Genomic DNA, 15183 nt, shown 5'->3' with positions numbered 1-15183 from the left:
ACGATTTAACATATAATATGTGGCACTCCACCTAGTCTGTACATCTTGAATCAACATTTTTGGTTTATCTATGCCATTATTTATTTGATAAGTAATGAGTTTGTTATTAGCTACTGTACTTTTTCGAAAATGAGTGACAATTGTCTTTACTTTATCAATAAGATTGTTTTCTAAAATAAAAGCCGATTGAACAACAAGATTTAGAGTATGGGCAAAGCATCTCATGTGTTTTAATTTTAATAAACCTAATGCATTTTTTATATTATTAGCATTATCAGAAACTGCCAATTCTAATTTACCTTCAAGGTGCCATTCATCTATAGTTTTTTTTATTTGTTCACTCAAATTTATTACGGTATGTTTTTCATTAAATGCAGAACAACTTATAAGAACTGACTTAAGTAAAAAATTTGAGTCAACAAAATGTATGGTGATGGCCATAAAACTTTCATTATTACGAGATGTCCAACAGTCAGTAGTTAGACAAACATGTTCTGCTTCTTTTAATACTAATTCTTTCATTTCTCTCATGCATTTTTCATATATGGCTGGGATATACTCTTTTGAAATCGAATGGCGATTTGGTAATGTGTAACTAGGGTTCAAAATTTTAACGAAGTCTTTAAAGCCCTTGTCCTCGACTATTTTAAAAGGTTGGTAATCTTTTGTAAATAAATTTAAAAGCGATTGATCTATATCTTTTTTCATATTAATTGTCATTTTTTTAGGAATATAAGTAGCTATGGACAATTGCTTACGCTTATAAGCTTTTGCATTATTTTCGGGTTGCATTTGGGATTGGCCAGTTAGGATTTGAGAAAAGGCACTTACATTTGTTGGAGCTGGGTCTAATACTGTAGTTTGATGAGAAGTACTAGGTACAGAGCTAGTCGATGGTAATAATGTGGAAGTAGAGTTTACCGAATTCTTGTTTATATGATGTGTACTACTAGGTTCATCAATATCTGTATCAATTCTGGGTGGATTCTATTTTTTATAATATTAGAAATTATTAATTTAATTAAAAATTAAGTTGTTTTAATATAATATTAATTTGTAACTTTACTTACATCATTTATACTTTGTCTCTGTTTTAAGAATATAAAATGACGACTAGATAGGTGTTTTTTAAGATAAGTTAATGACGACTTATAAGAATAATCTTTATGACATATATCACATTTAGCAATAATGTTGTCTTTAATTGTAAAATAAGACCACACTGAGCTACTTCTCCTATCCATGACTATTATTTTTACAAATAAATTTAGTTAAATATAAGTATAAAACTTTAAACACAATGTGTTTATTAAAATCAATTATAATAGTAGGTACTTGATTCTCCAAACACTAAAAGATTAATGGTTGCTATTATTTGTTTTATGGGTAAAAGAGTTGCTGATGTATTGCAATACCTAACATGTAAATACATGTTATAAGATGTTAGTATACTGTCGAAACTCGAAATAAATAGTAGATGCTGATATTTCAATAAAAAAAAGTAAAGATATTAGCATATTATTATAAGTTATTCTAAAACTCCAGAGATAATTGAGTATAAATATAGAACTTATTAATTTTTTTAATTAATGTCATATTTATATATATATATATATGGTGATAATGTAATACAATATTATAGTATAAAACAATGCAACATAATGTATTAAATATTTGGTATATTAATTGTCTTATTTTATTAATCATCAAACTAATACAGATTTACATACATTTTGAATTAGTATTTAGGTGTATGTGTGTAATATTTAATACTCTAGTAATTAGTAGTATATTGTATTTTAACACGATTATTTACTAAATATAAGATAAATTAAAACATGTTACTATCATTATTTTGTATTAGAATATTTTTATTTTCAGTTTACTGTCAAGTAGTTTTTTACTAATTTCGGAACATTTCATTTTCAGTAATATTTATAATATGTTATTTACAAAGAAAAGAGATGTTATATAAAAAATATCTCTTGGTATTATCATAGAATACTTATGTACCTAATATTGAAAAATAACAGAAACTGTTATTTTGATAGTAACAGTAACAGTTAATAACAGTTATCATAATTGATAACAAGTTACCATCACTACTGCTCGGTGCTGTTTTACTTTGTTGCTAACTTCATACACATTATTCTTGGAGTCTTTAACACGTTGACGGACAATCACTGCTATAACAGTCATACTCTTTTAAGTCGCGATACGTTGATGACTGCTATAACAGTTATATTTTTGAAAGTCTTAAAGTGGCATAGCTGTTATAGCAGTGGCTGTTGTTATGGTTTCACTGTGTCGGGAATTAAGCATTGTCCAATTGTAACTTAACAAAAGGTCGGGCAAATGTTTGTCAAATTTTCTAAAAATAGTTTTTATTAATATTATTTTGTATGGCCTCTTGTGGATTCACAATCTTATCTGTTTGTCAAAACACAACCAGTTTTGATAAATTTCAAGTGATGACCGCCTGCCGATTAGTGTGTTTACAAACTAAATAGTGACTGGAGCAACGTGTAATACTGTTTATTCAATTGAATATTGTGAATTTTATTATGAGTGGGCGAAATAAAAAACCAGAAGATGCAATGTGTCAATTGTTAGATGAATCAAGCAGTGATTATTCTGATTCAGGTAATTATTAAAACGTTTTTACAATATATTGAAAATAAACAAAACAATTTTTTTTATTTCCTAAGTATGTGTTGCTATGGTTAAGTATAGTAATTTTTCTTTTTTATATAGACTCATTCGAAGAATCAGTTGGCTGAGATGTTGATCCAACTTTTAGATTAGATAAAGATTGTTCTTCAAATGACGGACTATTTATCAAGTAGCGACGAAGAAGGTCAGCTCCAAAATATCGTACATATTGATAATGTATCCACAGATTTCAATGACACAACTAGTGATTGGGAAGACGATTTTCAGGATATTCAAAGATCTTGAATTTGATGAAAGTAATGTTGGTGTGCAAATAGATATACCTGATGAAGCTACACGATATGAAGTCTTTATTAAGCTCTGAGATAATGAGGTAATGCAACTGATTTTGCAATCATCTAACAAATATGCTGAAAAGCAACAAAATTTAAAACAGCCCCATACCAAACATAGTCGCGTACAAAATTTCAACAAAATTTCAATGCTTGAATTAAAAACAATTTTTGGACTGTGCTTGTTGAGAGCAGAACTTGGTATACCTGTACTGAGACAATGTTTTGGGACAGACCCATTGAATTATCATCCAATTTTTCCATTTACAATGAGTGGTAGGAGATTTGAACAAATATTAAGAGCTTTAAACTGTTCTGAGGATGTTCAAGTTCAAATAAATGACAGACTTGTAAAAATATCTACATTATTTGATGTTAATTAAAAAATTTCAAACTTCATATTTCCCATCTTCTAATTTGTCTCCTGATGAATCGATGAGGCTCTGAAGAGGTCGTTTAGTTTTCCATCAGTACATAAAAAACAAGAGACATAAGTATGGAATAACATTTTATGAGCTCTATACTTCTGATGGATATGTACTTTCAGCAGAAATTTATAAAGGGAAAAATGTCGAAAATACTTCAACATCCAAAATAAACGATTTAGTTTTGAGGCTAATGAGACTATATTTGTATAAAGGCCACCATCTTTTCATGGACAATTTTTATAGTAGTGTTGGATTAAGTAATATATTATTGGAAAAAAGAACTCATACCACAGGAACATTAAGGTAAAATAGAAAACTGAACCCTACCCACATAACAAGGAAAACTATTAAATTTAAGAAAGGAGAACACCGGTTTGCTCGAAAAGGATCTATTTACGTGAGCAGATGGAAAGACAAAAGGGATGTCTTTACAATCACAACTGGTTTTCACCCTCAAATGACCAAAATCAAAAATAGACGTGGTGTGGAAATTGAAAAACCAATTCCAGTTATTGAGTACAACAAATACATGTCTGACATAGATAGGTGTGACCAAATGTTATCATACTATTCGAGTCCAAGAAAAACTATCAAATGGTATAAGAAAGTCATGTTTCATCTTCTTGATATAACCATGTGGAACTCATTTTATTTGTACAAGAAAAGATTTCCTCATCATAATGTACATTACATAGACTATCGCCTTATTGATTTACCAACAAATATAACAAGTGGAAACCAATTGGTCAACAAACTTACAAAAAGAAGCACAAATCCAAGCACTGCACATACACAAGAAAAGATACCATTACCAGAAAGTAATACTACTTCTTTATAACTTATAATATTAATTCTAAATTTTAAATTGCATATTATTTATTTTATTTTAGGATGGCCAAGAAAACATTTTTTTTAAGCTGCCGTGAGTGTTACAAAAAAAAATTAGAAAAATACGTCTTGGAGGTGCAAAGATTGCAGTTCAAAACCTCCTCTGTGCCCAGGGCCGTGTTTTGCAAATCATCATAACTTATAAAATGTAATGATTTAAGTATTTTTTTTTTAATTGTATTATAAAGTGTAATAATTTATGACAATTTAATAGTTAAATAGTCAAAAATAAAGTCTAACATTTTTACTCATTTGTTGTTAATTATAATTTATTTCATTGATTATGTGCCATGAAAAAAATGAAAAACCATCATTATAGGTAAAATATTTATGTAACTGCTATATCAGTCATATGACCATATATTAAGCAAAAAAGTTTTTATGGAACTTTAACTGCTATAGCAGTTATATATTTTTATATATTTAGATCACAATTTGTAACAGAAAAGCTCTTACATATTTTGTCATAACTATAATAGTTATTGAGATATGAGTGTCGCTCATATTACAGTCATGCGCATAACTGCTATAGCATTCATGTCCGTCAACGTGTTAACGCCGGTGATCATTGTACATCAAAACCCGAATATGATAATCCTATTTAGAACTCACAGTCTAACCGTTTATTAAAAGCAAAATCTGGATCTCCATTAATGTAAATGTCAAACGACGGTTTACTTAAAGCCATAAATTCTTTACAGAAAAAACAAGACCAAATGCTTGCTCAAAGCAAGTCAAACGCTGAAGTCCAAATTGTTCAATTCAATGAGATTAATGCTAGCCGATCTTTATTATCTTCCTAAATTTCAAAGCTTAAGACTGAAAATGCTAATTTGTGTGTTGAGATTTCGACTTTAAAGGATAAAGTGAAACTCTTGGAACTTCTCCTTCAAACGATCAAATGACGGTCGTGCCTAAAATTATCCAAGAACGGTGAGCGATGTGGACCTTATCTTATTGCCTATGGTGTACCTGAGTCCTCTTCTGCAATTGTATCTGTTCGGGTTACTGACGATATAAATAATATAAAGTCTGCTTTAGAGCCATTTGTGGTTTCTTTGCCTTCTGAATTTAAGTTGGTTCCCTTTGGCAAAATACATATATACTTATGTACTACTGTGTTGTCTAGACAACGAAACACATGTCAATATTATTGTTTATAATTTTATATTATGCTTATATTTAGATAGCTAATTAATTTTCATATGAAAACTGTCTATAAAAAAATAGTGTACAATCTACTTTATGTAAGTACCTACTATTTCTATCAATATATTTATGGAAAGGTAATTAAGGTGATCGATAAAGTATTTTACATTTAAAATTCTCAGTACCTACCTGAAATTATAATAATCATCCGAATAACTAATTTGAAATGAGGTAATAATGAATCCTTATACAATCAAAGAGCTTAGGCAGTTATACGATACTACCAAGTCGTATTCGATGCTGCATCCGAATGTTTCAATAACGTATCCAATAAGACCGTGGACATTCTGGTACAAAAATGGTACGGCATTCAATCCAGAGCTTCCTTGGGAAGAGAATCTCGTCAAAATAGATACCGTCCGTGATGTCACACATCTATGAAAGTCAGTTACCTTTATTTGTTTTTCGAACAGATTTAAACGTCCAAGTAGACGTACCTGCGATTTTTAACGTTGATTTATGGTTTTGGGCTTGGACGATAGGTGGAAATATTTTTAAAATTCAATCAATATGGTTTTTGGTTATAATATCGTCATCTGAGCCTAAAAACATGATTTTATGTTTTCCGTGTAGTTGAGAATTAAAATTGACTTATGAAATATGCCGTTCAAAGCGAAATTATTCGTTATTTATATTAATACATATTTGAATTTGTACTTAATTAATTTCTCATAAATAAAATTTAATCTTAATAACACAAAATGTATTTAAATAAACGTACGAATTCAATGAGTGGTATTTATAGAATTCAGTAACTTTTGTCTTCTTATAATAATCTCATCTTTTTCAGGCTATATTATTGTTAAATAAATTCTTAAAAAAAAACCTAATGATTTCCTACGTGATTACTGTATAGGATCTTAAACCATATAATTCAACCGTCGATTGAGTATCCGAACATTAGTTTGTATGTATTTGATGGAAAAAGCATGCCCGTGTGGGAACATGAAACCAATATGAACGCTGGAAGATGGATAATAATATTGAACCACAACGATAATTTGCCGGAGATATGGAATAATTTGGTCAGTGCTTTTCGAAAATATCCAAAGCCTACATAAGTACTATAAAACATATTAATTGTTCCACATTCATGATTTTCGCTATAACATAGTAACAAATACAATACCGAACTTTATTACATTTAATTCGCCCACTTGCCCCGGAAAAACTGCATAACATTACAATATGTACAACTTTTGTAGGTAATTAGTTCATAATTGAATATAAAACATGTTTCGACTTTATGCAGGTATTAAAAGTTGTCGGAGATGAGTTTTCAGAAGTGGCAGCCAATATTAACGGCGTAGGTGTGCATGTAAGGATTGCCGGATCCAAAATAACACTGTGGACGACTAAAGTCACCTTGGAAAATTATAAGAACATAATGGAAATCGGGTATGACTGATGGTATAATTTACAATTATCTAGGACACACAAATTGATGGTTTTTAATCCTACAGTGTTCTAGCTCGCAAAGCAATAGGGCCAATGATAAAGTGTATGCACTATTTCACACATAGCAGACTACTGTAACAAAACAAGGAAGTCGTTTTCGATTACAATACCAATGAATGAAGCAAACAGAAGTTATTTGTTAAAGTAATAAAACTAACTTATTTTAAAAAGTTGATTTCAAAATTGAAACAACAATACAATGCCATATTGGCTATTTGTATCTAACGACGATTTAATAAAACTACTTTTTACATAATTATATACATGTTGTCTCTATTAGAATAATTACATTCAAACATGGCACTAAATACTCATGTAGGTACATTCCTTAGAAGGCATTTTTTTTTCATTATTTTAACTTTTTTAAAGTAAATTAGTAACATTAAAAAGTAGAAAAAATTAAAAAATGTTTAGATTATTTTTCAAACAAATCAATTATTCTAAAATTAATACATCGACAATACATTTTTTTAAAGACTTTCCAAAGACAAATCTGTGATATTTTACAACTAAAAATATGTATGATGAAGTTTACATGTAACATCTGTAAAGATGTTATACTGTAACTACAGATGACTTCAAGATTTTGAAATACATAATAATGCAATAATATTATTTATTTATTTCTCTTTTAAATAAATACAGTATACACAGCACTTTGTATGTAACATCTGTAAAATATGAGATTCAACAGTCAACATTATTATTATAAGTATACAATATATTTGTATACATAAAAAACAATGATTAATAGTGAAAAAAGTACATAGATATTCAACTCTAATTTGACGGTTATTACTTTGTGTACTTATTTACAAAAATAATTTAAGCTATTTTTGACTTAGATTTCATTTATCAATACATGGTAGCATACACAATAATAAGTATAAAACATTGTTATTATGCGTTTTACCACGCAATTTAAGTATACAAAAAAAAATATCATAAGTTATATAATAATTGAAAAAATTAATAAATAGATATCAAACATGTAGAGTGAGATTTAAGCTTGATAAATATTTTATTTGTAATATAAGATTGACTTAATATTATATTATAACAAAAGTTGATTTTTTTTTTAATTGAGCTGATTAGTTATTAAACAACTAAAAACATTTTAAAAGAATGTTTAAATTATCTTTAACAAAATAAAAAAATTAATAGACAATTAAGTGTACCGTAAAATGGGGCAACATATCGCAGGGTAACTTTGATTTTTCACATATTTTTGATAACACATCATATCTATGTAACCATTACTGTGGTAGTGTTGGTTGTTGGTTATTTGTGCAAACAATATACCGTTCCTACTATCATGTTGTTCAAACAAATTGTTATCATATTATCTACTAAATCTTGGAGCGAGACAATATGTGAACTACACTGTTGCGTCATTAAATGAAGCCATCCTTCAAATTGCAGGACTTTTGACCATACTTAAAGCTTCAGTAAAATTCAAAATTCCTTATAGTACACTACATAATAATACCACGGTCGTCACAAATAAAGAATACAATTAATGTAATACAAATTGTTAAAAAGTAATATGTAAGTTGTTTATTAATTGAAACTATATAACGTAATATAACCTAAATAATTGTTTAATTTAGAGAGAACGAACCTACATACAGCTCCAAATACTGATATACCTGTTCTTCTTCCTCCAGTAGTTATCTGCCCATGCAAGGAAAAAGCCTAAATCAATGGTCTGCTGTAATTTATATTACTATTCATATTTACTTACAAGAAATGCTTTCATAAAATTTTTCAGCCGAGTCTGCAACCACGAAAGAGCATTTTCATGTCCCGTTGAAGTACCGAATAAATATAGATTAGTTGTGGAATTATAATTAAAAAAAAAAAAATTACATGGAGCTTCCAGTTACAGCATAAGCCAAAGAGATTAAAAAATTATGTACAATCATGTTTCTGGCTAAAATTGTAGTGTTTATTATCTGGCCAAAAGTAACTTAACATAGTTTAATATACAGAGAATTAAACTGTTTTGAGTTAATTATTTAGTTCTAATTTGAACGTTGAACGTACATCATATCTCTTATCTCCTATATCTTACCCCTATCCCCTACCCCTATATCCCACCTCTATCACTTACCCCTATCTCCTGTCCCCTATCCCACCCCCATCCCTTATCTCTTACCCCTATTTCCACCCCCACCCCATATCTCTTACCCCTATTTCCACCTCCAACCCATCTTCGTGTGGTAACGCTTTTTTTCGGTTATTTGCCATAGCTAATTTCATCCCTTTCCCATACCCACCTCATCTTCAACCCTTTCGCTTTTTTCGTTACGCTCTTTAGGTAACGCTTTTTTTGGTTATGTGCCAGAGCTAAGACATGAAAATGTCAAAATGTATAGACTAATTCCAGCTCTACATACTGACTACCTTTCAGTATTACTTCCCTTGTGTTCCCGGCACCGATTATTGGTGACAAGACTACGTTACAATACAAAAATATATAGTGTGTTTCATAAACATGGGAAAATTTGAATCGCGCGCCATTTTTTTGTATTTTGTTGCCAGCATTGATGTTATCATTTATATCATCTACAATCACTCCCATTTGAAATATCCATACTTTGTGGCCTGAATTGAATAACATTGATATCCAAGAAATGTGGTTCTAACAGGATGGCGCTATCCCTGCCAGTGATACCCTGACCTTGTTGAGAGACACATTTCGTGACCGCATTCTCTCGCGGAACGATGACCAAAACTGGCCACCCAGGTCTTGTGACCACTAAACTTCTTTCTTTGGGGTGACATCAAAGCTAAGGTGTATGAGAATAAGCCTCGGACGATTATAGAATTGAAGGAGGAAATTCGGTACAAACTAGCTGAACTTGATGAGGCTACCTGTGGGCGAGTCATCATTAACTTCCTTGAATGTGTAAACGCCTGTCGCCGAAATCGTGGTGCCTATATGCCTGATGTAGTCTTACGTAAATGGGAGGATATCAGCTTGTACTTGATGCAAAAAGTTTTGTAAAAAAATGTTTTATACAATTTTCCGTGTTTATGAAACACCTTATACTTCTCTTGACACCGGTGTACTGTACCAAGAGATTTAAGCAGCACTTATAAGACTTAGAAGATATTAGAAAGGTAATTCAGACAGAAAATAAACAAGTTTATTGTAATGTTTAATTAACACTTTTAAACACAATAATAATTCAAGACAATACTTATAATAGTGACACAAAGTATCAATTAGATCACTGAGTATACTAATTAAGTACTGCGGTGTCTAGCTTAATAACTAGTGCCCTTTTATATTAAACTAAACAATGGTTAGTCTTACTACAACTCAATAATAATAACGCGTGATAGGGCTATTGGCCAACACGCGCGGCTACAAACAAGTAAAAGTATTACAACATCTACATGACAATAATAATAAGACTAATAATAACAAACAATAGTATTGAGATTATTACATCCCTCCCTCTACAAGATAAAAATGTTTACAAAAATTAAAATTTTTCTTAAATTTTACAACTATTCTAATAAGTTATATAATATAAACAATACATTTTTATTTTTCCCTTTAGAAACCGTATTCCGAACTCCTTGGTTTTATGTTTTTTATAATTGTGTTAAGCAAACATTTTGTTAACAAAACGTCTCCAACCGGATTATGGTGTTCCCAGTTTCCATGATCAATTTCGCACATAATCTCGTGACCTTCTACTAGGTTCAACATTCTTCCGTTTTTTTCGTGTTTTCCTATTGGTTTACTCGTTAAAACTACCTTGTTTTCCTTAGAAAGATTTGTTAACTTTAGGTAGAAATTCCCATTATTTTCCTCATCGTATGCCGTAATATTAAGCATGAGTTTTATCCCTGGTAACCTTAGTCCTTTCATTATATTTAGATCGTTACTGCCGTTCCAAAAAACCAAAATGGGTGGTCGATTGCCTTTGTGTAGATAATTTTGGATAAACACTGTTGACAGGGTGTTTTTTCCTTTGTTAAATACACTTTCCTTAAGTTCTTTTAAAAGAGGATACCAACAAAATGTCTTTTCCGTTAACATTTGTAAATTCGAAATCCGCTACTATAAATTTTATTTTTGACCTAGAACAAAAATTAATTATACTTTTTTTTTCATTCTATTTATTATTGTTAAAGTAAAAAAAGAAAAAAAATATATGCAAACAGCCGCTGATATTAAATGATTTTCGAAGTGTAACAAATCAGTTTTGTTAAACCAAGTGCTACCTATGTCATTCGCCTTACATAGGCACCATATTAAAGATTTATGATGCCTTCTTTGTTGGTTAATTCTATCACGATAAATCACCTGGCATAGATTGTAAAAAAGGTAACTTAATCTATATTCTGTAGGGCTATAGACGATCTTCGCTGCCGAATCGACCTTATGGAATCGTGCAAAGAGCATTACGAATTCTTCAGTGTAATACATTGATTTGAGTTATCTAAATATTATTGATTAATTAAGAAGTTATTATAATACAGTTTTTAATAATAAAAATGAATTAGTGCGTACATATAGTGCAAAAATATGATAATTAAAAGTAAAAATTTACCTAACTCTAGTTAATAAATAAGCTAATTGAGTATGTAAACTATAAAAATAAAATATATATATATTTTTTTTTTTTTTTATTATATCTTATAACTTTTTTTTTTTTTTGTTTAGACTACGTTACTTAAATGTAGTGAAAAAAATGTGAAAATACTAAATTTATTATAAGTTAATATAAGTTATATGAATAAAATGTTTTTCTACTGTTTCCTACGGAACCCTTTTACTACTCCAATGGGTTTAGGTGCTATCAAGTCAGGTGCAGATAAAATGGATGGTGACCTAGGTGAGCTGCTGGTACTTTATTGGCACCTGAGGGAAAAGCAATAACGCATGTGGATTGCTTATCCCTGGTGCTAAAGACAAAAGAGCAAAAGGAACATTCCTCCGGTCCTCACAATTTACCAAAAACTGGGTCGCCGATACCAGATGGCTCTCAAACTGAGTCAAATTAGTGTTGGTAAAACCTGTGCCACTAATGTCGTTTGCTCTACATAGGCACCAATCCAAGGATTTTTAACGGTAACGATTATGATGAATCCTATCTTTATATATGACCTGACATAGTGTTTTTTAGTTTTAAGTGTTATTATAGTATTTTTAAGCCATAAGGGCACTGTGATTTTTTATTATTATTGTCTTAAGGACAAAAGATTGTTTATTATTGTATTTTTAAGCCATAAGGGCATTATTGAGTTGTCATAAGGACAAAAAACTATTTTAATATTTTTTTTTGTTGTTCACTTTACTTTGTGTCTAGTATTATTTAGGTTTAGGTAGCAGTCCTGGCCAGCGGTTTGCAGTTCTTCGGTTTGTGAGTACTTTTTATTTATACCCTATTTTATTGAGTTTGTTTTATTTGTATTTTAGTTAACTACTGTGAATTATTAGAACATATTTTGATCTCATTTACTAAATACGAGTTAGGGCGATAGACATAAGGTTAATCATACCATCTATATTGCTAGTTAGCCATAAGGGTTCAATCTAGTCAATAATCAATATTTGTATTTGTGAATAATTTTTGTTGTTCTAATAACCACCTTAGTTATCAAAATACTTTTAACGTCATAAGCTTTAAGCACTCACTTAACTTTACCTTTTAATCTAGTCATTACTATATTAATTATTTATTTGTGTTTGTGAATTTTATTCACAACTGTATCTTGAGCCAAAAGGGCTAATTATTTATTTATTACCATTTATTATAGCATTTTATTGAATATTATTATTATTATTATTATCATCGAGTTTGAGTTTTATTTATTTAGTTTTTAGTTATAGTTTTAAGTTTCCTACACATCCACACTATACACACTAAACACACTTTTGCACCACATAGCTCACTGGTCTTGCGTAGGCGATCCCTCACACTTCCAGTGAGACTATTTACCCCACTACCCACACAGCACTGATCGGTAAGTGTAAAGCAATTGGTAACCGGGTAAGTGGCCTAAGATTGTCCGCCCCCGGCCCGTTCACCTTTCTAATGCAGAAGTATTTTATACTGACTTGAAAGAAAGAACTAAAGAATCTAAGATTACAAATAGCAAATGTGAAGTATTAGCATTTGATTTCCAACAGAATATGCCATTACCACAAATACCAAGTGGAGATGTTTTCTATAAACGGCAACTTTGTGTATTAATACAAATATTTTTTTTTATTTAACGGCCGTGCCACTGTTGGCTGGCACATACACTTTGACCAGTACCTACTCGGAGGATTTCATAATGTCAGGAATTTGCAATAGACCTTCTTTTCCTACATCACCTGATGTCACGAAAAGAGATGATATTTATTTTAATAATTTTATACAGTTAACCCATCAGGATATCTATATATCAGTTCCTACTCATAAATATAACTTAAGAAATAACATTACTAAAACTTACAAAACTTTATCAATGTTAGTAGAAGATGCTAATGAAATGTTACATCAAACAGGTAGTGAATTATTTAGCACAGAGGAATTAAGTGAAATAGAAATAAGCTTGAGGTTAGCCACCCGACAATTAGCAGGGTGTCTTAACACAAAAGATGAATGTATGAGTTTAGTTGTATTAGCTATGAACACAGATATACCTGTCCATTTATTGTATTATCCAAATTACCCTACAAGAGTATTCGGTTTATATGAATATTAATACTTATTAGTTATCAAACTCAATATATCTATATCAAACTAACTTTAATACCTATTGTTTATTTACAATACTTATACTAACACGTATTAATTAATTATTTTTTTTTGTATAACTTTAATTATCTTTTGCGATATGTAACTTACAAACATTATATTATGTACATTTAAATTTCTTACAATGTTTCAAAAAAAAAAAATAATGAATTATGTCATGATTCTGATATTGTCATATTATAACTATGTTTTGTATTCTTTTGTTATACTAAATAACCATATTTTATTGTAAGCACAATTACATTATGTAATAATTGCACAAAAATATTAATGAACTTTATTATTCAATTTACTATATTTATATTGTTACAATTGTAAAATTAGATGACCATTACATATTTGTCATTCTTTGTATTCACATATTATTGTTTATTTATGAAATTTTTAATTATTTTTGCTATCTATGTAATGATTAACTAACATGTATTTTTTCAAATTTTTAGCAATATTTGTAAAATTCTCTGGTCTAGTTCGAAGTTAGTCTTTGAAAGCCTAACTTGCGTTTTTTGGGGGAGGTGTTACGATATAACCTTCACACACCTTTCACACAAACCACACAACTACACTAAGCATAATATTACTCATATTATAATAGCACTCTGAGTCATGCATTGGCATACTTATACGAAAGATGACTAATGGTCATTACAGAGCGCACCTGCATGATTATCTGGCGTAGTGATTAAATTATATTACAAATATAGATATATCAAAACTACTTAGAGTCCGTTCCGCTCTGATGAGCTATTTGGGAAAAACATGTTATTGCCATTTTATAATATTAGATTGCCAAAATAATACCAATTAAAATAATCATACGATGTGCGTCTGCTGTAGCGTCCGCCCATCAAGTCAACACAACTTACACAATAAACACATTACACAGATTAGCATAACCATATAAATAGGAGTAGGATCTAAGGCTATTCTAGACGAATTATTACACTCAAGTTAAATACACCTATGTAGCAGTTTGTCTACGCACTTTTACTGTACAATAAATTTATACTTATAATTTTGAAAAAAGTCTTAAATTATTTTAAATCAATCTTCCTGAATTGGTTTCAACTTGAACAACTCGATACTTTTGATATTTATATCACCAAGCATCACAACACACATTGACACAATAATAATTATAAAATATTTGTAATACATTATATTAAAATGTAGAAGCAATATTTTTGAAATATTATGGAACATATTGTAGAATTATTTCAAAACCATATTGTGTCAATATTTTATTTGCTGCCATGGGTTTTTGTCACAATCTTTTTGAAATATTTAAAAAAAAAATAACTTTTTGACCATATTTACACAATATAATGATATTTAAAGCAATATATTTAAAACGTGTTCACAATATTTAATTGCTATCTGGGTAATTTGTTGACAGTGATTTTCCTTTTGTACCTCTATATCTTA

General features: G+C 29.7%; 1 pseudogene; it reads left to right on the top strand.

Moving 5' to 3' along the window:
• The first annotated feature begins 5707 nt into the window (after positions 1-5707).
• On the top strand, positions 5708-7066 carry LOC126839754 (eukaryotic translation initiation factor 4E-like; annotated as a pseudogene).
• The last annotated feature ends 8117 nt before the right edge of the window (positions 7067-15183 follow it).

Source organism: Adelges cooleyi, unplaced genomic scaffold, assembly GCF_023614345.1.
Source record: "Adelges cooleyi isolate 19-005CV unplaced genomic scaffold, UGA_ACOO_1.1 ACOO_flye_CR_arks_rails_tigmint_CR_PRNA_307, whole genome shotgun sequence".
NCBI classification, from domain to species: domain Eukaryota; kingdom Metazoa; phylum Arthropoda; class Insecta; order Hemiptera; family Adelgidae; genus Adelges; species Adelges cooleyi.
This window is presented reverse-complemented; position numbering and strand designations above follow the sequence as displayed.